The 25,762-nt window shown below is 46.8% G+C and overlaps 1 protein-coding gene across 1 annotated transcript in view; it reads right to left on the bottom strand.

Annotated features, from left to right (window-relative positions):
• KIAA0319L (KIAA0319 like) overlaps positions 1-25,762 on the bottom strand; it is a 940,271-nt gene that overhangs the window by 239,758 nt on the left and 674,751 nt on the right. The gene's annotated exons all lie outside the window — the stretch shown is intronic.

Consider the following 25,762-nt stretch of genomic DNA (forward strand, 5'->3'; position numbering starts at 1 on the left):
CAAAGTGTGTCTTTTTTCACAAAATCAACCTCAGAAGAGGTTTTCTCTTTAACGGACTCATCTTTTAAGGGTGCTCATTACATCTTCGGTCATTCCTACTTGTAGATATTTCCACATAGGTTATGTTGCCACTTTCTTCTTTAGGGACTGCATAGCCTAACCCACCCTGTTCACTAGCTCAGCTTCATCATGAGAACAGGACCCACTGCACTGTCCTAGAGATGCAGCTTTTAAAAGATGCAAGATACTATTTTGTTACCCATGTGAAAGCAGACAACTTTGCAAACCTTTCTTATATGGAACATTCCAGGAACAGGGCTGATCCTCAATCTATGTGTAGAGGCCCACTCTTTATTTATTTATTTGGATTTGTAGAGCGCACGCACGTCAGCCCTATGTTCGAAGTCCCTAGCCTACACATTTCATTTAATTTGCTCATTTGTATAGCACCTTTCAGCATGGGTATGTTCCCAATGCACTGCCGGTTGAACCGCCTTGGAGGGACTGGAGTATGGGAAAGGGTCATTCGAGCTGTATGTGCAAGCAGATGCTAAATTCCAAAAGCACAGGGTGCGCAAGGAAAAATGCACTGGTTATAATCCAATGAAGCCTGAAATTGGTACATTCGGCACAATTCTAAAACATCTGCATTGATTAATTATGGATACATGGTGCATGCTTCCTGCTTTCATTAAGTGGCTACATTCAAGACCACACTTAACCATAAGGCAGCATGCTGCCAACACATGCATTCCCTGTAGTAGAACACATTCTACAATGACCTATAACCCATAACTTGGTCGCCCTTATGGACTTGACCAAGTGCTGCACCCTGGTCAACTGCACAACCCTTCCAAGTGCTATACAATAGCTATCACAAGAGTTCATCTGGTGCAAAGGCTACAATCCGTGCAATACAATGGCTAACCTCACAATATCCTCTGAGCGCAACATCCAGGTCGCCCTCCTGAATTTTTCCAAGTGCAGCACATATGTAGGATCAAGACTAACTGCTCTTCATTGGGCAATCATGTTGTTCTTTGCTTCTGCAGGTCACATTTTAGAGGATATACTTTCTCAATCCCCTGGCTGTGGCACCACTCTCCCACCAACCACCCCCCATTACAAAATGTCCTCCGTTTCAGACTCCCTTGCATGAACAAAGGCTTTTCAAACAATAACCGTTCTACCACTCGACTCTCCCAGTTTGGTCACAGTGCCAAGAGACCATTTGTGGCAAACTCAGCACTTTAAAAACCTGATGATACTTCAGCATGGGCCGAAACGGCCATGGTGAAAAGCCATTCAGCTAATTCTGAAAAATGTGATGAGCAACAAGTTGCCAGTTGCCTGCATTGGGACTATCAGTCGTAGAGACTGTGAACAGTAGCCAAGTTATTCTCAGACCTTGCCCATGATGCTGCCACTTTTAACTTTAGGGAAAATATGAAAAAGTCAATCCTGAGTAATAAAAACAACTAATAGTGGTTAGTTTGTTGCTCACTTTGTGCATTGTTTGAAGTGTATTAGTGCTCCCACTAACACTCACTGCCTCTGGAAGGGGGCCTAGTTTCCTTATCCTTCTGGTGACTTTTGGGAAGTTTGTTTTGTACAACCCTGCATGCAACAATAACTTAAAGGTGGGCCAATGTTTGCCAACATAAAGGAATACCAGACGCCCTAACGGGGTAGCTATGGCAAAGCAGTCTGGCTTACCTCAAAGGCTGATGGTGAAATACGGTTATTTCACAGTTAACCAAAGAAAACACCCACAGTGGTATAATGAAAAAATATTAATTTTATTACAAAATTGAGGAACATACAATCTTCAGGTAAAATAAGCACTATGGTCTAAACATAAAACATAGTAAAAACACAGTCTATTTATAAAAACAATAATGACCAGTTAAGACCCAACCCATTCCTAAACTGTGTTGATCAAAACCTGGTGGTAAACAGAACACAGGCCTAAGTGGTGGGAAGAAAAGGGGAACCATGACCATCAAAACATGCAGCAATGAAGTCAGAATCTGAACGCCATGTAGGAACACCAACACTCAAAGGAAATGCCTAAACCACAGGGACACAGTAGTATGGATAATACCAATGAACAGCATACTGCAAAACTAGCACCTAGGGGGAGGGGGAAGAGGGTGTATACTTTCAGAATACAAGCCAGAGGCTACCAAAGGTCACAGCACAGTAGGCTTATAGCACCAAACCCAATACATTTCTATTCAAATAGATACTGGAACACTTTGCTGCTCAACATTGTAGTTGCGCATTCTAAGAATGGAAGACTTTAAAACACATATGCAATCAACGCTACTTACTAAAAGCCTAGTCTTTGGCCTATAACTCCATGGACCAAACGGAGACTCCGGAAAAATATTCAGATGCAGATAATTAACTACAAACAGTCTTTAGGGGAGTTCCAGTTAAGTACTACATTTCCCCATGGGACAGTCAGTAGGCAGAGTCGTGAAAACGAAGAAGAGCATTAAAAGCTCCAGATGTACCTCACTGTTGCAGAGAAGACCACAACACACCCAGAGGAGACACTCTTCAGAGCTCCAGTGATAGGTTTCAGGGCCAGCAGCCCATAGAGAAAGAGAAGCAAAGCAGGATTCAGGCCAGTAGAAGGATATGGCAAAACGCAGAAGGAGACCTGCAGAAATATTCAATCACGGACCATGGGGAACCCTGGAGTTAAGCATCTTGAATCCCACCAAACCAGGGCCAAGTACTTACAGCCACGATTCCTGTGACAAGGTCAGCAATCTTTTTCCTGTATGAGGCGATAGGCGATTTTAATTTAGATATGCTACGTATTACAGAAACCTAGTTCAGGGAGCACTCGCTGGGGGCATTGAATGATTTAGCTCCCCCTGGATACTCTGCAATTACAGTGAACCGCCCGGTTGGACATGGTGGGGGGTGGTTGGGGGTATTATTTTTAGAGATGACCTCAGAATAACTTCTACAAAAGCGATCTGTATTGAGGGATCACAACTGTTACATGTAAAGTGTCATTATAGCTCTTCTGCCCGAGGCCGCTAACCAGTTTCATAGGCTGTTTGCGGATGCTGTGGCATAAGTGATCCCTTTCTGCTCCTGCCTGATTGTGATGGGGATTCAAATGTTTAGCCAGAAGATACTGAGAACACCCACGCTCAGATTTTCTTGTAGTCCCTCTCAATGCTAGGTCTTAAACAGATGGTGTTAGGGTCTACCCCTAAGGCCAGCCACACTCTGGATTGCATTTTGTATACTAATTAAGTAATAGTGGCCCGCCCATTCCTTTTCCATGCACTGATCGCGCTGGGCTTCTATTCTCGGTCCTAATGGACTCTAGCCCATCTCCAGTACGAGCGTGGGGGGTGGCGTGGAGTAGCCATTCCACTGGATCTAGCATATTTACTGGATATCTTTTATGATAAAATTAACAAGGCAACAAAAATACCAGAACTGGGTCCTTGGGGAAAATTTAGGAGACGGAGGGAAAAGCACTAATGGTTCTCCAAGCTACGATAAGCAGGCAAAAGGAGAGTATAACGCGGTCTGCATGAATACAAAAAAAGGATCATCATGGTTAAACAGAGCTATTTTTCAGCTTGCATCTTCACAGGTTCTAATGTTGCTCAGGAATTCTTCCAAGTTCTGGAAGAACTTGGAGAGCCTCTGGCTAGTAAGCAGGCCTAGACCCCTTCACAAAATATTTGTGAGGAAACTAGTGAGTTTTTTATGGGTAAACTTAGTAAAATCCAAGAGGACTTAATTGGAGCTGGTACGGGGTTCCCACTCTTCGATAAGGTTTGCCTAGCAAAACCCTTGAGCCCATCAGTGGATATCTTTTGTTCATGTTAAACAAGCGTATCTTTGGGATACTATGGTATCCAGTGATCTAATCGCTGAAAATAACAGAGGGTGACTTGATATTTTTTTTTTTTTTAGGCACTATCCAACACTTTCCCCAAATATTCTAGGACTGGAGCTTGTTTATATAAAATTGCACCAGTCCTAAAATAAGTTGGGTAGTATCTTTATAGACTTTAAAAAACAATGTTTAAAAAAAAAAAGCGAGTCAACCTGGATGTTATTACCAGAGATTAAATCACATAAAACCGGATAGTATGGCTGAACATCACCCATCAGGGTCTGTGTATGCGAGAATTCTGAAGGCATCTAGTGGGGTCACTGTGGACAAGCTATGTCAGATTATCAATAGCTCTTGACTCGGGCATAGTGCTGCCACTTCTGAAGAGGGAAGCAGTGATCCCCTTGCTGAAAACCCCATACTAGATACTTCCTGTTGCTTTAATTACTCGCCTATCTCTCTACTCCCCTGTGTAGATAAATTAAGGGAATCATTAGCCACAGAGCAACTGCAGGTGCGGAAACACAGAAGTGGTTAGACGCCACCTAAGGTAGATTTTAGACCAGACTGAAGCACACAGTCAGTGGCGGTAGCTGCCGTGGACGTTATGCGATGGGGGGTCGACCGTGGAGGCACTGGGATCCTAATTTTATTGGATCTTTTGACCTCCTTCGATACGGTTGCCCACGCCATTCTCTGGTTCCGGCTCAGTAGCTATGTGGTGAGGGATTAAGCACTTGACTGGCTCATCTCTTTGTTGTCAGCCAGATCCCAGTCGGTGGTGTGTCCCACTTTTGAATCATTTTCAAAACAAGGGACCTGTGGTGTCGCTTAGTGATCGTCACTGAGCTCCCTACTTTTCAATCTCTATATGAGACCCTTAGCGCATCTTAATAGGTCAGCAGGTGTCAGGTTTTATATTTATGCGGATGAGACAGATGATGTTACAGACCACTTCAGCTGTAGGGTGAACATTGTTAGGCAGAAACCTTTGCAGTTCCCTTAGGGACCACTGCAAAAAGTTTAAGACTACAGGTGTTAGCAGTAAACCCAATTGGTAGCAGTCTGTACCACCCAGATTTACCTGGTAGCTGTGGCTGAGCAGTCAGACTTCTCTCAAGAAGAGTTAGGCAATATATAGAGTATACACAATAGGGCTAAAAATACAGTAGCACAAGCAAACACTGACCAGAGCTTTGGTATAAAAGTATATAATTATTTATTTAAAGACACACTTGTAAAAATACACTGGCACTAATATGTCAAGAAAGTTCAAACACAGTCACTAGAAATATATACACGTCCCTAATTATTTGACAAGTCTAGGTTAAGACACCACTTATTTAGCAAAACAGAGGTGAGCCCGTAACCATAGATGGCACTCAATAATTTGTTTAAAAAGGGAGAGAAAAGGCTGAATAGGAAACTCACACAGTACCAACACTTTTAAGAACCCACAGCAAGTCAAGAAAGGCAGGGTCTACTGTAGAGCAAAACATTTGGTATACCGTCATTTCATCGCCGCACTTTTCATCATGGGGTTTTTTGCCGTGATTTTTTTTTCTAGAAAAAAAACATCGATTTTTTTGGGGGGGTGGGTACATTTTTAACAAAATGGGTTTGGGTGTTCGGGATGTAAAAAAAAAAAAAAAAAAAAGAAAGGGGGGGGGGTTTGGAGGCGTTACCACCCCCCAAAAAAACGAAAAAAAAGAAACAATGTTTTTTTCTAAAAAAAAAATCACGGCAAAAAACCCTGCCATGAAAGGTGCGGTGATGAAATCACGTAGAACCAAAAGTTCATAGGCCAGGCCCACTCTTGGAGAGAGCAAGGCGGAATGTGCCCAAGATCACACAGTGAAAATGCACTCAAAGTCTTTGCAGGAAAGTCAAAAAGAGGTTGGATCAAGTTAGAAAGCTAATGTTAACAGGTCCGAGGTCACCCCAGGATAGAGAGTCAAGGATTTACGGGACACCTTGGACAGTCTGTTGCAAGGGAGACCAGGCGGGACACAGTACCTGAAATGGTGAGAAAGCTCCAGCGGGGGCAGTTGTTCCTGGCAGCGGGTGCAAGTCGCAGCGTCGTCCAGAGGAAGAGAAGATCTCGTCGTGGAGGAAGGATGAAGGTCGTTGCACTGCCAGGGAAGAAACCAGCCGCGGAGTTCTCCGGTACAAAGGTACTACCCTTTCGGTTTGCGGTAGTGGTGAAAACGTGGTATCCCAGTTGCCGGGGTGCTTGGCACAGGCAAGGCGGCCACGAGATGCTCCAGGAAGGCAAAAAGAAGGTAGACTGGTTATCCCCACCAATCGAAGGAAGAAGACTCTCCGGGCTGGAGATCTCCTCTGTCGTTGGGAAAAGTGGCGAGACGGTTCAGCAGGGCTCCACCGGTGGTGTCGTCGTTGCAGGCCGGCTCAGCTTCTCCCTCCTCGGATTCTTAGGTCCTGTGGCGACTTATGAAGTTCCAGTCCCCAAAGACTTGCTTTTATGCAGCATACCCCCATTCACTCAGCCTAGCTGTCAATCAAACATGCTAAGTGGTGAGCCGGCCGGCTCACCACTTGGGCCAATCACACAAGAGTGCGACTTGAGTTACCAAGGTAACTCAGTCCAGGGTGCCTAAACCCCCTCCCACACCCCCTGTGGTACCCAGACAGAGTGGCACCACTTTTGGAGGCTTCTGTGGAGAAGCCCGCCAAAAAGTGGAACAAAGGGCTCGACTTGGGTTGGAGTCACAGAAGAGAACACAAATGCCATTTTAGAATCGAGTTCTGGCAAAAAATACCAACCGGCGAATTAATATTAAATAAATAAACCGGTGGTATGTTCGAGGCTATAAAAATTAAATAATTAAAGTTGGTAGCCTCGAACAATGGGAAAATACCATAGAGATATATTCGCAGTCGAATATAAAAAGTAGTATCCACTGCCACCAGCCAAAACTCGATCGGGGGGACGGAGACGTGCCCCCTCGAACAACAGACCCTGGGGCAATCGAATTGCCCCGACCAGTACGTCCACAATATGATGGTTTGTACTGGTTTCTGTTCATAATTTGGGACTAGCAAACCCAATGGTCACTTTACATGCCCTGGGAGACAGTAGTCAGTCCCAGGGTATGGAGTCTATGTTGGGGGGTCGCTACGACACCCCTGGGTTACGGCACGGAGGGTGCTGTGTAACCCACATCAAAAAAACACATGAGACCCTATGGAGTAAAAGACCCCATAGCCCATAAAACACATGGAAAGTTAAAGGAACACCTCAAATCATGTCTAAGAGTGGGAGCAAAAGAATCTCACTCTTAGCAGGAGAGAAAAAAATAAACCCCAAAAATCCAGCAAAGCTGCTGGGGGACCCACTAGATTTGGGAAATTAGCCTTACAGTGATAACTCGGTCGCTGCTCGCCCCCCACATCTACGCGACCCTGCATGAGGAGCAGGACGGAGAATCTACCTTTGACAATATTAAGGTGAGGAGAGGGCCCAAGGGGGAGGAAGGAGTTGAGGCCAAGGGAGGTGGGAAAACAAAGACAATCTGATATTGAATCCAGCTCTCCTATATTGCAGACCCATCTTTAACCAGAGGCCTTACCAAGGGACCGGGAGAGGGTTTGAGAGTGCAAATCATCCAACCAGGGCTGGGTGGCGTCCCTGTGGATACCAGCTAAGCATAACACAGCTGAAGTGATCACCAAAGATTCTGCTGAATAACTAGTTCCCAAAAATTGGTCAGACAACAAACTTGCTTGGTGACTGATTACATTTCCGTAGCCCTTCTCCTGTAGCACAGTGCAAGCCTTAAGACTATGGCAGCTGGTTTCAATCTCTTGTTTATAGAGGCGGTATCTTTGTACAATACCCTGCCAAGCTTCGACATACTCAAAAGTAGGTAAAATATTAAAGCTCAGGTACATGATAAAACGCCCAAGATCCAAGAACAAACGTTCCTTTAAATAGGAACAGGGAATACAAGGGCGAAATCCTTCGTTAGAATATTCAATTTCTCTCTTTTTGGCACTTAATTTTATTAAGTTTTGGGATCTAACCCAGTCCACAGTTTTGTGTTTCAGCGCTTGAATAAAAGTATGAGAATAATGTCCACAAGGAAACGTCAACCCAATAGTTATGAAATGTGCCATTGCTAACTGTTCTAGATCACAATAAAATACATTTAAACATGCACGTACATTGTTTGCGACAAGTCCTCAAAGAATGTGTATGTTTCCGAGCCCAAAATAATTTGGCAAAGAATGTACAGCGCTCCATCATTGAAAGAGCACTGAGGGATGTCAATCCAAGCTCACTCCACAATGCCTCTACGGGAACAGCTGTAGGTACACCCAGTAAGGAGCGGAGAGGCTTGCTTTCTATCAAATGAAACCAAGTGATAAAGCGCATTAGTAGAGATTCTAATCCATATAGAATGCCTAGGTATGTCACTAATATTATACATTTCAAGGAAGCCTTCAATGTTATACCCTCCTTTCCTGGCAATGTAACTATTCATTACCAACCATTTCTTAAGCATTTTCAGAGAAATAAAATTACCATAGAAGGAAGAGGAGCCTGGTCGATACTTGATGGGGCTACCCAGATATACATAGCAGTTCACTACCTCCAAAAAACTAACCTCCAATTTTCAGTTTTAAAGCTTTTTATAATGGGTCTGGCTGCCTATGATCATAATTTTTGTCTTCTTAGAATTGATCTTCATCTTATTTTCAGAAGCAGAAGTAAACACAAAATTGGGCATTTAGCGTTGGTCAAGATACATTTAGAATTTAGAATTGCGCAACCAGTTTTTATAACGTGTAGGACACGCGGCAATGCAACTTTCTTATTATCCTATGATATGGAGTTGGAATTTTGGATACTGCCAAGCGCTGTAGGATGGGATTTTTCCTTTTAAAAATATTAACATCAAAAAGCCCAGGATGCTCGTTTTTATGGCAAAAGAGTACCCGGCCTGTATACATCAGACCCATTGCGCTATCCATTAATACATGAATGCTGCAATAACAAAAGTTCAATCGAGCCACAGTTCCGATTAATCATCGTTGGAATGAATGTACATTATAGTCAGATCAAACTATACGATTACCCTGGGTATTCACAGACATGTTATAAGGAAGCAGATTAATTATTTTAGTTTAAGTAATGCTAATGGTCCATGAAAGCATAGCGTGGTCAGGTAATTAATGAGAATCATAGTGTGGTCAGGTAATTCATGAGAATCATTCACACGTGACTTCTATTAACCTTCTCCACACCGATAAAAAGTGGAGCACGTGAGCACACTCTGAGCAAGGCAAAGCACACAAAGGAACAGCAGTTTCTAGACGGCAGCCCAATGAGGAAAGAATGATGGCAAACCACGAAGGGCGCACAAGGAGGAAGATACCCTTGACCTTTCAGAGCAGAAGGCCAATAAACTAGACTGAAGAATCCTGTATTGTGTGTCGGAGAAACTCGAGGCCCTCCTGCATGGCTGATCAAGTAGGAGAGAAGCAACAGCCTTTGTGGCACCGTCCTTGGCTCTACGATCAACACAGCCGGTGAGTTGGGGAAAATGATGCAAGACCGGTCTGTGCTGAAGGCAAGGTTGCAAGCAGCAACATTGTATACAAAGAGCAAGGATAAAGATTGCTGAATACATTTGATAAAAGAGGCGAGGACCGCCTAATGGCGGATTGATGTTTGAAATGTAGCAAAGATGATATAATATTCATGACAGAGTGGTCCACCACCGCAAGTGTGCTCAGTCGAAGGTCTCTGTAAAAAATGCAGCCATGAAGTGGCAGAAACGAAAGTAAAAGATCAAGTATACAAATTGGTATGAATCGAAGTGGTCCTGCAACGGTTTAAGCAAAACCCATTTGACAATCGAAAGTCTGGTTTTTGATACAAAGGGGTCTGAGACCCAATGAGGGGGATCCGTGGTCCGAGCCGAAACGAGGGGATCTGTGGCCCGAGCCGAAGCGAGCGAGACCAATTGCGAACCTATGAAAGTGAAAATCCAGATAAAAAAGGAACTTTGGTGTTTGTTTGCTCCATCAGGCCCTCTTCAATAAGAGACTGTCATTGGGAGAGAGACTTTGGCAGAAGGCGTGGATACCTATGCTTTGAACTGTTTCCTCGTGGCAAAGAAAGAAGAGTGTGTGTGAAGCTCAAGCGTGCCAACTTGTCCCAAATTGGGGAAGGGAAGCCAATTACTCAACTATCCTGATGTATCATTTCTTGAACACTTTTCTTTTGCCTACATTGTTGTCCAACACATTTTCTATTTAGAAAGATTGGCAATAGGTTTATTAGTATAGCCCTTTCATTTTGACAGAGACTCCACTATGACTGCGTTATGATTTGATGGTCGTAGCTTGCTCCCATCCTTAGGTTTAGGATTAGATGGGCATTCAAACAACCACTGAAGTTCAATAAACTCCCTTGAACCGTGATCACTTGGTCTGTCTTCACAGTTTGATACCATGCCTTCTTTACACCACCCTGTTAGGGAATGTGTCTGTTGAAAGAGTGGCTTTGATTGCTGTTGTGTTGAAAGGCATTCCTTTTAAAAGGCGGTCCTTGGATCACCATTGCAGCGATTGAACTAGATGTTGCGAAACCACCACTAGATCGTCCCACATGCCGCTTGCTGGCGACCACGGTTTCTCTAACCACTCTTGTATTGGACGCATGTACAGTCGGGTCTGAGGCTCTAGATAAATGGAGGAAGACATTCTCATAAGCGTATTGCGTTTCGCACTGTAACTTGAAGACCAGCAACATACGGGGGTGTTTGGAACAGTATGTTTTGGACTGTCGTTGGAGAGGAAGACGAGTAGGTTGTTTGTCTTGATTAGTGCCCGTAGGAATTGTTTTACTTGGCTGGGCACTAGACTTGTATTCTCGTTTATGGAGAAGCCTAGCTGAAATAGTTAAGATTGTTCGTTGGGTGTTTTGTAGGCATCTTTGAGGTGAGTTTCCAGTTATTAGCCAGTTGTCCAAGTAAGTTTACACTGAAATGGACTCCCTTTGTAAGTGGGCGGCTACTACTGCTAGGACCTTTGTAAACCCCCAGGGGGGCTGAGGCTACGTCAAATGGCAGCACTTTGAATTAGTAGTGCTTGTCCCCCACTTTGAGTCTAAGGTATTTTTCTGTGCGCTGGCAACATTGAAATATGAAAGTATGCATCTCATGTCCAATGTTGCCATGTAATCCCCTTGTTTTAGCAGGGGATTGCTTCCTGTAATGTAGTCATCCTGAATTTTTGTGGCTTGACATACGTGTTTGCAGGTCTAGCACTGGCCGCATTGTTAGATCTTTCTTTGTAACGAGGAAGTCCACAGAATAACAACCTTCATCTTCCTCTAGACATTGCACCAGCTTTATTGCTCCTTTTTCTAGCAGTGTTTGGATTTCTTTTTGTAGGATTTAGAAATGTTCTGGAGACATTTTCCTTGCACGTGGTCGGAGGTGGCGTGGTGGTTAAAGTAACTCTAAGCAGTATCCTTTTGCACTGTTATGAGTACCCAGCGAGCTGTGGTCATTCCATCCCATTTCTGGTCAAATTTTTTTATGCAACTCTCAACTGGGGATGCATGTAAGAGAACGTGAACCGGCTCAATGTCTTCAATACTGGAAGCCCTGACAAATGTAAGAGTGGGTGTAGGAGTGGGTGACGGCATATGCTGTGGTTGCTGTGACCAAAGGGCCTGTGACTCTTCGAGGTCTAAAGTCTTCTGTCGAATAGGGTACTTATTCATGAAGTCAATAAAGGACGAAACCTTCTCCATAGTCACTACAAACCTTTCCTTTATCCAGGTGCCTGTTTTTGGAGTGTCAGCCAAAGGGAACACAATTGCCTCTGGGTCTCTAATTGGTTCTGGTTCTTACCTTGCCCTTTTCTATGTAGAGATAAAAAAAGAGGGGAATGGGCCTCCTGAGCAGCAGGAGTATGTGGCTTATGGCTATCGGCCCTTTTATGGTGCTTTTCCACCGAACAGTGTGTTTTGTGTTTTTTCAACTGATGTTTCGGCGTCATTCATTTGCCGAATGGGATTTGCACATGCCTATTATCAGTATTTTGTCCTTATCGCATTGCAGTAAACCCTGAAGAAGAATCGCGGCAGGCTTTTTCAGAGGAGGTGCAGTAGGCCACGATGGGCTGGCTGCCGGCGTGCAGCCTTACTTCAATGGTTCCGTCAAGTACCAGCCTTCGGGTATTTGCTTAGGTGTAGGAGTATGTGAGCGTCGCTGACGCCAGAGGCCTTCCCCATAGCAGTGTGCTGTGAATGTCTTTCAAGGCTGGGGACTGACGTGTGGCAGCCTGATGGATCCCTCAAGGTGTCTTTGGGCTACAAACCAGAGTCTTTGCTGGCCTGGCCTTCCGGACCGAGCTCAAAGAGACAGTGGCGGTGTCCGACTCTGCCATCATGGCATGTGCCGCCCACGCTCTTTAAGTGTCTTGGGTCCAAAGAGCTTACAGGATGCGCAACGCGTCTCCTGGTGATCACGGATGAAGGCAGCAGTTGCACACTCTATGGGTGTCTTTCCACGGGAACATTATGTCTTAATACTGCCTGTCCCACCTGGGAGTCAGATCTAGAGTGTGCATCTAGACAGTAGTGTTTTGTAAAGGTGTGCACAGAACTCCAGGTAGCCGCTTTACAGATGGACTCAAGGGGAACATTTGCAATGAATACTATGGAAGCCCCAGTGCCTCGAGTGGAATGTGCTCTTGGCTTGAAGGGTAGTTCTCTCTTAGCAAGAGAGAAACAGAGAGCGATGCATTGAACAATCCATCTAAAAATAGTGGACTTTGAAACTGCATCTCCTTCTCTTCCTGCTGCCACAGAGACAAAGAACTGATTAGTCTTTCTCAGTGGTCTGGTTCTTTCCATGTAGAACATGACAGCTCTGCGTACATCTAGTGTATGCAGACTTTTTTCCCACAAGCTGGAAGGGTTTTGAAAGAACGTTGGTAGTTCTATTGACTGGTTTACATGAAATTTCGAGATTAATTTTGGTGCAAACCTTGGGTGTGTGCGTAGAACCACCTTATCCTTGTGAACTGTTACGAAGGGGTCTAGTACAGAAAGAGCCTGTAGTTCACTTACTCTCCTAATGGAGGTGATAGCTATTAGGAAAGCAGTCTTAAGAGTAAGGTCTTTAAGAGTTGCCTTGTGCATGGGTTCGAAAGGAGGGCCCATGAGTCTAGAAAGTACCACATTTAAGTCCCATCCGGGAGCTGGGTTAGCTATCGGAGGGTGTATTCTCTTTACCCCCTCCATGAAGGCCTTGATAACTGGTATCTTCCACCACGACACTTAAAGTTGGGAAGTGGTGTATGCAGAAAGTGCCGCTAGGTGGACTTTAATGGAATTGAACACTAGACCTGAATCCAGTAAATGGGTCAAGTACAGAACAATGTTAGTAGGAGAGCAGTCAACCGGGTTGATGCTCTTACCTCTACACCAGATGACAAATCTTTTCCACTTGCTAGAATAGCAGTGGCGAGTATTAGGTTTTCTGGCTTCCCTGAGGATGTCCATACATCTCTGCGGGAGTTGTAAATGTCCAAATTCTATGATCTCAGGAGCCAGGCTGCTAAGTTCATGGTCTGAGAGCATGGATACAGTGTCCTGCCCTTGTCCTGTGACAGCATGTTGTACGGGCAGAGAAGTTTCACTGGGGGAGATAGGCACATCTCCATCAAGTGAGCGAACCATGGCTGCCGGGCCCACATTGGGGCCACTAGTATCATGGTGACCTGCTCCTGGTGCATCTTGTGCACCACTTTGTTGAGAAGGGGAGTCGGGGGAAAGGCGTAAACAAATTTCCCTGACCATTGAATCGACAGACCGTTCCCCTTGGACTGGTTCTGGGGGTACCTGGAGGCGTAACTTTGTCATTGTGAGTTCTCCAGAGTTGCGAACAGGTCTATTTCCGGGAATCCCCATTACGTGAAGACGTCTAAGACGATGTCTTCGTGCAATTGCCATTCGTACTCTTCGGGCAGGGGGAAGTCTCTGCTGAGTTTGTCTGCTAGCAGATTGAGTTCCCCTGGTACATGTTGTGATAGTAGGGACATGTTGTGTTTGAGAGCCCACTTCCATATATTGTGGGACAGCTTGGACAGTCCTGGAGAGTGAGTGCCCCCTTGCTTGTTGAGGTAGTACATGGCTGTGGTGCTGTCTGTGAGGACCATCACTGTCTTTCCTTGTAGGTGTTCCTGAAAGGCTTTCAGTGCTTTGAACACCGCTAGTAGTTCCAGCAGGTTTATATGCTTGGATGCTAAGCTCGGAGTCCACGCTCCGTGAGCAGTCTGATGGGATAGGTGAGCCCCCCATCCTGTGAGGGATGCGTCTGTGGTTAGAGTGGCTTCCACTGCGGGTGTGGCAAAAGTTTTCCCCAATAACAGGTTTTCTTTTGTCCACCACCGTAGCGAGAGAACCAAGGCCTGCAAGACCACCACCAGATCGTCCCATTGTCCGCTGGCCTGACACCACTGGCTGTAGAGCCACTCTTGCATTGGGCGCATGCGCAGTCGCGCGTGAGGTACCAAATAAATACATGACGCCATCATCCCTAGCAAGCGCATTGCTTTGCATACCGTCACCTCTCGACCTGCCACATAATGGGGGATCTGAAACAGCATGTTCTGTACCCTCTCGTTGGAGGGGAATACGAGGCCGTCCTTTGTTCGAATTAGAGCCCCTAGGAATTGTTTGATTTGGCTGGGGTCTAAGCTGGACTACTTTTCGTTGATGGAGAAGCCCAGTTGGGACAAAAGGTCTACGGTCTTTTGGGTATTGGAGAAGCATGTTTCGTAAGAATCCCCTGTTATGAGCCAGTCGTCGAGGTAAGGGTATACCGGGATGGATAACCTGCGCAGGTGGGCCGCTGCCACTGCCAGTACTTTTGTGAATACCCTTGGTGCAGATGCTATCCCGAAGGGTAGTACTCTGAACTGGTAGTGTTTGTTCTCTATCTTGAACCTGAGGTATTTTCTGTGCGCTGGCAACATTAAAATATGAAAGTATGCATCTTTCATGTCCAGTGTTGTCATGTAATCCCCTTGTGATAACAGTGGGATTACTTCCTGCAAGGTCACCATATGAAACTTTTGGGGTTTGACAAACTTGTTCGCTGGGCGCAGATCTAATACAGGGCGCATGGTTAAGTCCTTTTTGGGTACAAGGAAGTACACTGAATAAATACCTCCTGTTACCTGAGATAGGGGGACAGCCTCTATAGCTTCTTTTTTCAGTAGTTCTTCTACTTCTTGAAGAAGAATGTTGAGGTGTTCCGGTGTCATGCGTCGGTTCCGTGGGGGTCTGTACTTCGGGGAACCGTTGAATTCGATGCAGTATCCGTGGGCTATGGTGGATAATACCCAGCGGTCTGACGATATTCCCTCCCATGCTGATAGGAACGATGTTAGCCGGCCCCCGACCGGTGATGCATGGGAGGGGACCCGAATCTTCGGGTCATTTGTTGGTATTGGGCGTGGAACCTTTGGGGCTGGAGCCGCGACCTCTTCCTTTGCCACGGCGTTGGCCTCTTTGACTGAACTGGGTGTTGTTACCCTGGTTAGAGGGCCAGTTGGTAGCAGAGTAAAATTGCTGTTGGTTTTGCTGCTGGCGTTGGCCACGAAAGGAGCGTCTATTGCCATAGCCGCGTCTGTTAGGGGTCCTAGAAATTTGGTCAAGAGTTTTGATGGTATCAAACTCTTTCTTCACATGTTCTAGGGCCTCATCAACTGCTTTCCCAAACAGATGTGTTTGTTCTATGGGCTTATTTATCAGGGAAGCCTGGGTTTCCGGCTTAAATCCCCAATTGCGCAGACAGACATGGCGTTTGAGAAGTATTCCCTGAACCAGGGAACGGCCAGCCGTCTCTGCGGCATCTAAGGAGTTCTTTACGATGCCCTGGTTTACAAGAGTTCCCTCTGAGATTATAGCTAACCGGCGTGAACGCAGGGGTTCTGGTGTGTCCTCTGCTTCGCTGCGCAGCTTGCTCCACTGTGCATCTGCGTAGCTAGCTAGTAGGGAATTGTTATTTGCAATCCTAGTTGAGAAGGCAGCGGAGGTCGTGATTCTCTTCCCAAGTGCATAGAGCTTCTTGCCCTCTTTGTCAGGTGGTGCCTCACTAGTGGATAGTGGTACCCCCGCTCTTTTTCTTGTATTAGTAACTACGAGGGAGTCCGGAATAGAATGTCCTCTGATGTACAAAGGGTCAGAGGACGAAGGGCTGAAGAGCTTTTCTATCCGAGGGTTGACCCCTCTGACTAAGGCAGGATTGGAAAGGGAAGGAGTTATTCTTCTCTTTATAGAAGCCAGGAGCGGAATAGACTGACTAACAGGGGCTTTTTCTTTAATAACTTTCTCTACAAAGTCTATGTCCGGAAGAGTTTCCCCTGTGTCTATTTCAAAATGAGCTGCTGCCTTGCGCAATAGTGCATTAAGTGAAGGTTGGTCATCTATGGGAGAGGTGTTTCCAATAGGTGAATCCTTGGGAGGAGAAGGGTGAAAGACATCAGGGTCTGAGTGCACTGATGGGGATTGCCAAGGCTGCACTGATGGGGATTGCCAGGGCTGCGAGGTAGCTGTATCTTCTTCAAAAGCTCCTGCACTAGTGTAAGGATCTTCTTCAAACCCCTCTCCCTCATGTTCTTCCTCTCCACCCAAACACTCCTCATCTTCTTGGAGGTATTGCTCCTCTTCAGTGAGGTCATATACATCTGTAGAAGGGGGAACAGCCTAGGAATCTTGACCCTAGGGTCATCCTGGGGCCATTCTCTTGGTCTTTTGGGTGTGGGTGGGTTTTGGCTTCCCAAAAACCTTTCCATTTTCTCCATACAAGAATGGAGTCTTTCAAGGGTCTCATGGGGGACCCCTGAATAGTCTAAAGGGGGGAAATCAGTGTTTTCACCTTCAAACCGCTTAGAACGCTTCCACAACGTCGAAGAAAGGTTTCCATCACCCTCTGAAAAGCCCTCCGGCAGTTCAGAAGTGCCCTTAGATGAAGGGGCCAGTTCCTGGCTACTCTTGTGCTTTTTCGGCGTTTCTATAGCTTTTTGTGCGGTATTCGACGTTTGTTTCGTCGTCCGCTTACGTTTGTCTTCGGAAACGATTCTCGCCAGGCTCTCGACAACGAGTTTGTCAGTAGAGGGCTCTGGTGTCGACGTTGCCTGCGTTACTCGTTGTTCCTCGACGGCCGCTCTATGGAGCGTTACGTCGGATGATTTTGAGGAAGCGCCCGTGTTTGATGAAAGCCCAATCGCTGGTCGCGGCTGCGTTTGCGGGTGGGGCTTGAGACCCTTACGGTCTGAGGTAGACGCCGGAGTGCCCTGCGTCCCCTTCGGCGCTGATGGATCCTTCGTCTTCGACGAAGAAGAGCCGTGGGTTGTGTGCTTAGGCCTATGGGGTCTATGTGTGTCCTTGTCGCCGGGGTGTTCATCCCCATAAGCAGGGCGTGAGCCGAGCCCGTCGGGGCCGGGGACGGACGTCGAGGAGCGCGATCGCTCCTTCTGGGGGTTAATGACTTCCGTAACGGACGTCGAGTTATCACCCTCCTCGTCACTTTCTGTAACAGCGGCGGTGGGTGAGGACACTGACTTCGACATAGCGTAGTCCGCCCACCTTTTAACTTTCCGTTCTTTAAGAGTTCTTGGTTTCAAGAGCTTACCAGCCGCGCAGCTGTCCTCCTTATGATCGAGGGGCAAGCAACGATTACAGAGCTTGTGCTTATCCTTCCAAGTGTATTTGCCCCTACAGCGTGGGCAAAACTTAAAAGGTGTCCTCTCCATAGCTGAGGCAATAATAACTGGTGATAACAACCCCAAGGGAAAGATAGGGGAGAAAGAAAGAGAAGATAAAAGTTCGAACCCCCACTCTCCCTACTGTATGTTGGCCGGCGAGGCCAGGCCACGTGTTCGGCAGCGCCGAATGATCTCCTCCGTCTCTTCCCCTCCGTCGAAAACTTGCTCGGCGGAGAAACAGCTTCACAGCTAACGTCGAGGGGAGGGATCTTTAACAATATAATAAGTATAATTAAGGACCGAGGACCGTACTAAGGATTTGCAATGTCTCTCTAGGAGCTCCGCGTAAGGCGACCAGAAGCTGGGCGGAAAAAAACAATCTGAGGGACCTCGACGCGTGAGGGATTGTGGGTACAACGCACGTCACTGTAGGGATAGTGTTACAGACACGCCTTGTCGACGTCCCCTTTTCGACTACGAAAAACAAAATGCAATACTCCGCAGTGACCACTGGATGTCGGACCTATGCACAGCATGTGATTCTAAGCAGATTAACAAACATCAGAAATATATATATATATATAATATGATACATTACTCACCGTAATCGTATTTCTGATGCTTGTATCTGCTTAGATTCACATGCTGTGCATAGGCCGACATCTAGTGGAAGCTGCAGAGTATTACAGTTTGTTTTTCGAAACTCGAAAATGGGCGTCGACACAGGGCGTGCCAGTAATACTATCCCTAGTTTGACGTCCCCTGTACCCATGATCCCTCACACATCTAGGACCCTCAGATTATATTTTTTCTGACATGAGGTAGCATGAGGAGTAGCGAGAGTACAGATTATCCAAGCAGATAGATAGAAAGGTAAGACTACAAGCATCCATGCGCCTTCTCTCAGAGGGGAGGAAGGGTGGGTCGCATGTGAATCTAAGCAGATACAAGCATCAGAAATACAATTACGGTGAGTAATGTATCCCTTCTGAGGCTTGTGGAATATGCTTAGATCACATGCTGTGCATAGATTAGCGAGCAGTGTTAGAAGAAGGAGGTGGGATGTGAGAAGGGTAATGAGCAAATAAATGTCTTAGAACCGCTTGTCCCACTTGTGTATATGTCTTGGAATGAGTGTCAATGCAGTAGTGCTGAGTAAAGGTGTGAATAGAGCTCCAAGTAGCTGCTTTGCAAATGGTGTCAAGGGGTACATTTGCAATGAAAGCCAGAGTGACCCCAGTGCCTCTAGTAGAGTGGGCTCTTGGCGTAAAAGGCAGTGTTTTATCTGAAAGGGAGTAACACAGCTGGATACAATTGACTATCCATTTTGAGATTGCCCCTTTAGAGACGCGATCTCCCTCTATGCCTGTAGCTACGGAGATGAACAGCTGGTCCGTTTTCCTCAGCGGCCTAGTCTTGTCCACATAGTATAGGACTGCCCTTCGCACATCTAGGGTGTACAGTTTCACCTCAGCAGAGCTTTGGGGTTCTTGGAAGAAAGCCGGAAGCTCAATGGACTGGTTAACGTGGAATTTTGAAATAAATTTAGGCAAGAACCTAGGGTGTGTTCATAAAACCAGTTTATCTTTATAAACAGTAAAGAAAGGATCCTGCACTGACAGAGCCTGAATTTCACTGACCCTTCCTTTGGATGTAATGGCTACTAAGAAGGCAGTTTTATATGTCAGGTGTTTGAGACTGCTTTTATGCATGGGCTCGAATGGGGGGCCCATGAGTTTAGCAAGCACCACATTAAGGTGCCATCCTGGTGGTGGGTTAGAAATTGGATTTGTTTATTCTGGCACCAGATAACAAATCTTTTCCATTTGTGAAAGTAGCTTTGCCTCGTGTTTGGCTTCCTAGGATTTCCATACATCTCTGAGGTAAGTTGAGATGTCCAAACTCTATGACTTCAGGAGCCATGCTACCAAGTTCATTGAGCTGGGTTGAGGATGCACCGTCTGATCTTGGTGCTGGGACAGTAGATTGTACCAGCACGGGAGTCTGATGGGTTCGCACACCGCTAGTCTGCGGAAGTGTGGGAACCACGGTTGCCTTGCCCACATGGGAGCTACTAGGATGAGCGTCATCGATTCCCTGTGCATCTTGTTGACCACCTTCCTCATGAGAGGGGTTGGTGGAAAAGCGTACGCAAACATCCCTGACCAGTTCATCCACAGTGCATTCCCCTTGGAGTCTGGTTGAGGGAACCTGGATGCGAATCCTGGGCATTGCCTGTTTTCGCTTGTGGCGAATAGGTCTGTAGTGGGGAAACCCCACTGTGAGAAGATGTGTTCTACAACTTCTCTGTGTAGACACCATTCATGTTCTTCTGGGATGGGATCTCTGCTCAAAGCGTCCGCTAGTGAATTGAAATCCCCTGGAACATGTTGGGATGACAGGTAGATGTTCAGTCTGAGTGCCCATATCCAAATGTTCTGGGCAAGCTTCGACAGATTTGGCGAACGAGTCCCTCCCTGCTTGTTTAGGTAAAACATTGCTGTTGTGATGTCTGTCAAGATTTGCACTGACAGGTTCAACAGGTGGGGCTCGAATGCTTGAAGCACTCTGAATACTGGCAGAAGCTCTAGCAGATTGATATGATTCTTGGCCACTGTGTGAGACCAGAGACCCTGAGCTGTGTGGTGAAGAAGGTGTGCTCCCCACCCTGACAGGAATGCATCTGTTGTGACTACAGCCTGTACCTCGGGATCGTAAAAGGGTTTCCCCTTTGACAGGTTCTCTCTTGTCCACCAGTGAAGACTTTGTACAAGTGTTGGCGAAACGACCACTAGATCGTCCCACTGACCACTTGCCTGAGACCACTGTTTCGCCAACCATTCTTGCATGGGACGCATGTGCAGGCACGCGTGGGGGTCCAGGTAAATACATGACACCATCATGCCTAGCAAACGCATTGCTTTTCGCACCCTTATCTGGCGACCGAGCTGATATATAGGAATTTGCAGCAGCAGATTCCGAATTCTTTCCTCTGATGGAAAGGCCAACCCCTCTTGAGTGTTTAGGACAGCTCCTAGGAACTGTTTGGAGGTTCTTGGCACCAGGCTTGATTTTTTCTTGTTTATGGAGAAGCCCAATTCGAAGAGAAGGTCGATTGTTCTTTGAATGTTTCATCTGCAAATTACTGGGGTCTCCCCCGTGATGAGCCAGTCGTCCAGGTAAGGGTACACTGGGATTGCCTCCCTGCGTAGGTGTGTCGCCGCCGCCAGTACCTTGGTGAATACCCTTGGAGCCGTGGCTATACCGAAGGGCAGCACCTTGAACTGGTAGTGCTGACTGTCCACCTTGAAGCGCAAGAACCTTCTGTGCGCTGGGAACATGGAAATATGAAAATAGGCATCTTTCATGTCCAATGTTGCCATGTAATCCCCCTTTTTTAGGAGGGGGATTATCTCTTGGAGAGTAGTCATGTGAAATTTATGGGGCTTGACATACTTGTTTGCAGGGCGTAAGTCCAATACTGGGCGCATTGTCGAATCTTTTTTTGGCACAAGGAAGTAAGTTGAATAGATACCCTTGTTTACCTGGTGTCCCGGGACGAGTTCTATCGTGTCCTTTGCTAGAAGATTGACGATTTCCTCGAGGAGGATCTTCTGGTGGTCTAAGGAATGTACTTTTTGAAGTGGAGGGTGGTTTCGGGGACGCTCTAACAGTTCTATGGAGTATCCTGCGGACACTGTGGACAGCATCCATCGGTCTGATGTGATCCCTTCCCAAGCTTGAGTGAAGTTGGAAATGCGTCCCCCTACTGGGGATGTGTGAGAAGCGACCCTGAGCGGAACGTCACTGTTTAGCGGGAGGCATGCCACCACCTCTATTGGGGCTGCCTCTACCCTTACCACAGCCCCTCTCGTTTCCCCTGCCATAACTCTGGGTAGACTGCTGGTTGTTACCCCATGATGTACCCTCTCCCTGTGTATAATTGGAGCCCTTCTGTGAACTTTGGTCGCGTGGGTGACGAAAATTACCATTTCCTCTCTGATTAGGGGGGCTTGTTGGTCAACTGTCCCAGGAATTTCAGAATATCATACTCGTCTTTGGCAGTTTTTAAAGCGTCCTCTACCGCTTTACCAAACAGAATATCCGGTTCCACCGGCTTGTCAATTAGGGACGCTTGTGTCTCGGGTTTAAACCCTGATTGTCTTAACCAAGCATGTCTCTTAATGACCGTGCTCTCTGCTATGAGCCTGCCCGCGTTATCTGCGGCATCAAAGGTTGCCTTCAGGATGCAACCGGACACGGCTCTCCCCTCCGACGCAACCTGAGCCAACTAGCCCTTTAAAGGTTCCGGTGCGGAGTCTATGAAGGCAGCTACCTGCTCCCACTGGTGGCATTTGTAACTTGCAAGCAGAGTGGTGGAGTTGCCAATCCTTGCCTGGTAAGCGGAAGTGGAGGCTACCTTCCTTCCCAAACCGTAAATCTTCTTGCTCTCTTTGTCGGGGTGGTGGGGGGGAGCCTCAGATGATGATAGAGGCGTCCCCGCCCTCTTCCAGGTATTAGTAACTACCAGGGAGTCCTGTTTCAGTTGCCCCCTTCTGTAAAGCGGGTCTGATTGGGGTGCTCTGAACAATTTCTCGATTCTGTGGTTTACTGCCCTGGTGAGGTTAGGGTTGAGAAGGGAAGGATCAATTCTCCTTTGGATGGATTTGAGAATAGGAATGGCCTGGGCAATGGGCCTCTTCTCTCCTACTAGTTCCTCAGCAAAGTCCCTCTCCTTCTGTGTCCCCTGAGGGTCGATGTGGAAGTGTTCTGCCGCTCTAGTCAAGACCTCATTTAGGAGGGGCTGGTTGTCGACTGGAGAGTCGGTAACTTGAGGTTCTTTTTCTTTGTCTCTGTCTCCTCCTCCTCCTCCTCCTCCTCCTCCTCCTCCTCCTCCTCCTCCTCCTCCTCCTCCTCCTCCTCCTCCTCCTAATAGTACACCCCAGTGTGGTCGTCCAACATGACCAATTCTGGATCCTCATCTTGAAGTGGATCCTCACTATACTGGGCGTAAGGCTGTATGTAGAAAGGGTCTGAAGACCGACCTTGCGTTGGTGTGTCAAACCGAGGTTTCTTACCAGGGGGGGGTTGCGGGTCCCTAGACCCTGAGGGAGTAGTGCTGTCAGAGGTATAGGAGAAGAAGTGTTCTGGGTTCTTGGCATAGAAGTCTGCTAGGGATGACATTCTAGACATCACCCTGTCTATATCCTCACTGGTCCATTCTTTGGAGCTGGGAATTACCCTTACCTGAGAGGATTCTCCTACTGCGACTTGGCTTGACCTACAGGCTTGTGCAGGGGTCTTGGTTAGCGGTTTATCAGAAGACTTAGAACTGTCTTTCTGTGAAAGTGGTGCAGAAGAAGGGTTAGATGTTTTTTTCTGCTGTTTCCTCCCTTCCCCATGAGTGGAAGAATGGTTCCCAGGTGTTTTCGCCTTCTCTGTGGTTTTCGACGCCTGGCGTCGAGAATCGGGGGTAGTGTCCCTTTCCTTAGAGTGAGTGTGTCGGGATTCGGGAGCGACCGTGGAACAGTCAACTGACGGCGACTCCTGGTGAGCGGCCTGGGGCTGGTGGTCAGCCTAGTCTTCTGACGAGCGTACCTCCATAAGTTTGGTGAGTGAGGCACTTTTGGCAATTGTGATTGGTTGCCTGGTGTCGTGAGGCGATCTTGACCGAGAACGCCCAGAGGACACCGATTCGGTGGGCCACTCTTTGTGTGCCTCTTTCCGAGAACTCGACACGCGCCTCGAGTCCTTTTTGGATTTCGAGTGCTTAGGGGTGGAAGTGGTGTGGGTAGCGCTCGTGTCGCCGGGTGTGTTCCCCATAACCGCCCAGCCGGACAACCTTGCGATGTCGGGGCCTTGCGCTTGGCCGTCTTTCGATGCCACGTTGCCCTCGCCGTCCGAAAGTACGGAGTCGCTGCCATCACTGAAGGTGCCCTCCGCTTCCATGGCCTCATGTTGCCTGGCGTTTGGTCGAGCGGTCCTTTAGTGTCTTAGCCTTGAACCGGCTACACGCTCTACAGTTCGCCTCGGGGTGGTCCCTCAGCAAGCAGAGGTTACAGGTAGCGTGTTTGTCAACCCAAGGATACTTTCGGTTGCACTTGGGGCAGAATTTGAAAGGGGTACCCTCCATACGCAACTTGTGGCAGCGGGCTAATCTGTGTAGGAAATATATGTATATGAGTGAAGAGTATGATACCACCCCCCACTCTCCCTACTTGCAGGGCCGAGGCCAGAGGCCTAGCGAGGCCCAAGTTCCGTCGTGCAGCTCTCAACGGTTGTTTTCTTCTCCGGGCCGGCGTCAAGCTTAGAAATTCGATGACTCGACGTAGACGTAGACGTAGGAGTGGGAGAAATAGGGAAATATTAAGATATTTAGCAAAATATGGCTGAAAGCCAGGGAACTCTGCGGGATGCTTCCGACAAGTATGGCGGAAAAAAACAATCTGAGGGTCCTAGACGCATGAGGGATCATGGGTACAGGGGACGTCACACTAGGGATAGTATTACTGGCACGCCCTGTGTCGACGCCCCTTTTCGAGTTTGGAAAAACAAACTAATACTCTGCAGTTTCCTCTAGATGTCGGCCTATGCACAGCATGTGATCCAAGCAGATTCCACAAGCCTCAGAAATATATATATATATTATCACAGCACTATTTATTTATTTTTATATTTGTTAATCACCTGGCAGCCCGGAGGCATTGCGGTGCTGTTTCAAGAATGTGACTTAGTTACAGGGGTTGGGGTAAGCATAAATTATACATTGTTTACAGGCAGTGTTGCAATGGTCATAAGTTATATATTTTTACAGGCAGTGTTCCAATGGTCCTATGCCATAGTTCAGGAGTTCCATAGGAAATAAAAAAAAAATGAATTGCTAATATATTTTGACTTACAATGAATTTGGCTAAAATTTTGCAGACAATTTTGGACACACTCCACCAACCTTTTATCAGTGATGTCATATACAATGTAATTAGTGATGTCATCATTGTGGCAATACGGTGCACAACAGTGGGCATAAAGTTAAGGTGGCTTTGCCTGAATTCTGTGTTGGATTTCAGGGGTTTTGTTGCGTTAAATTTTCACCTTAATATCCCTTCAACTAAAGTATTTCCCTGAAAATATACATCAATATCTATACACACATCCATATCAAATTTACCATAAAAAAACAAAACAAAGCCCAATTGGGAAGGCAGCAAAAATGTGAAGTAAGGCCAGGTGAATGGAAAGTCTGGTGCTGCCACCTGCTCAAAGCAATTGGACAAAACATTTGCATTCACAAATGAATATCCTATGCGTATGCAACAGAGCATGAAGGCATTAGAACTATTTCGCCCAAATAGGACTTGAATCTCACTCCATGTGAAGGAAAACTGCATGTGCGGCAAAGAGTGGCACTCGTCAGTCAGTGCAGACGAAGGCCACGTGAACGTTGTGCCAGAGGGATAACCGTCCACAGTAAGAAGACAGTTACATAAGCTGTTTCGAGAATAAAGTGAGGTTATCCAGGCAATACTAAGAGTGAAAAATGTAGGATGACAGCAGAGGCAGGCACAGCGCTTCCACCAGGCACATCAGTGCAAATGACAAGGGACTGTTAAATGGAGCATAACATCATGTACAAAGAGGATGCAGGGTGCCCCACGAGCAAATCTTCATGGCAGTTTAAAGCCACACAGTTCTACTACATAACTGTTGATAGTGTTGGGTCTTTCGCTCGACCCCCACTTTATAATTGAAGAAAGTGCTGCTTAATAAGTGGACACCAAGCAGTAGAGGTAGAGCCTTTAAAAAGGTCAACCTGTCCAACTGATGGACCACTTAGTGAAGGAGCAGCGACCCAAACATCAAGGCGGAGAGGGGACACAGTTGGGAGGTAGCATTACACATGGAGCCCATGGGCAGGGAATGTGGCAACTGTGGTTAGAGGGTAGCACCACTAGAGAGGAGTTGAGAGACTGGGGCGGGAAGAGATAGTAGAATGGGGGGAAATTATATTGCGGGTTGCCAAAAGTGTCAGGTTGGGCAGGAGTGGGAGGGGTTGGTACAACACAGAGGTTGTGGATGATTAAGTTTGGGTGACGCAATAGAGGGTAGGAAAAGATGACGGAGGGCTTA

The sequence above is a fragment of the Ambystoma mexicanum genome, chromosome 11 (genome assembly GCF_040938575.1).
Source record: "Ambystoma mexicanum isolate Mex_15411 chromosome 11, UKY_AmexF1_1, whole genome shotgun sequence".
Classification (NCBI taxonomy): Eukaryota; Metazoa; Chordata; class Amphibia; order Caudata; family Ambystomatidae; genus Ambystoma; species Ambystoma mexicanum.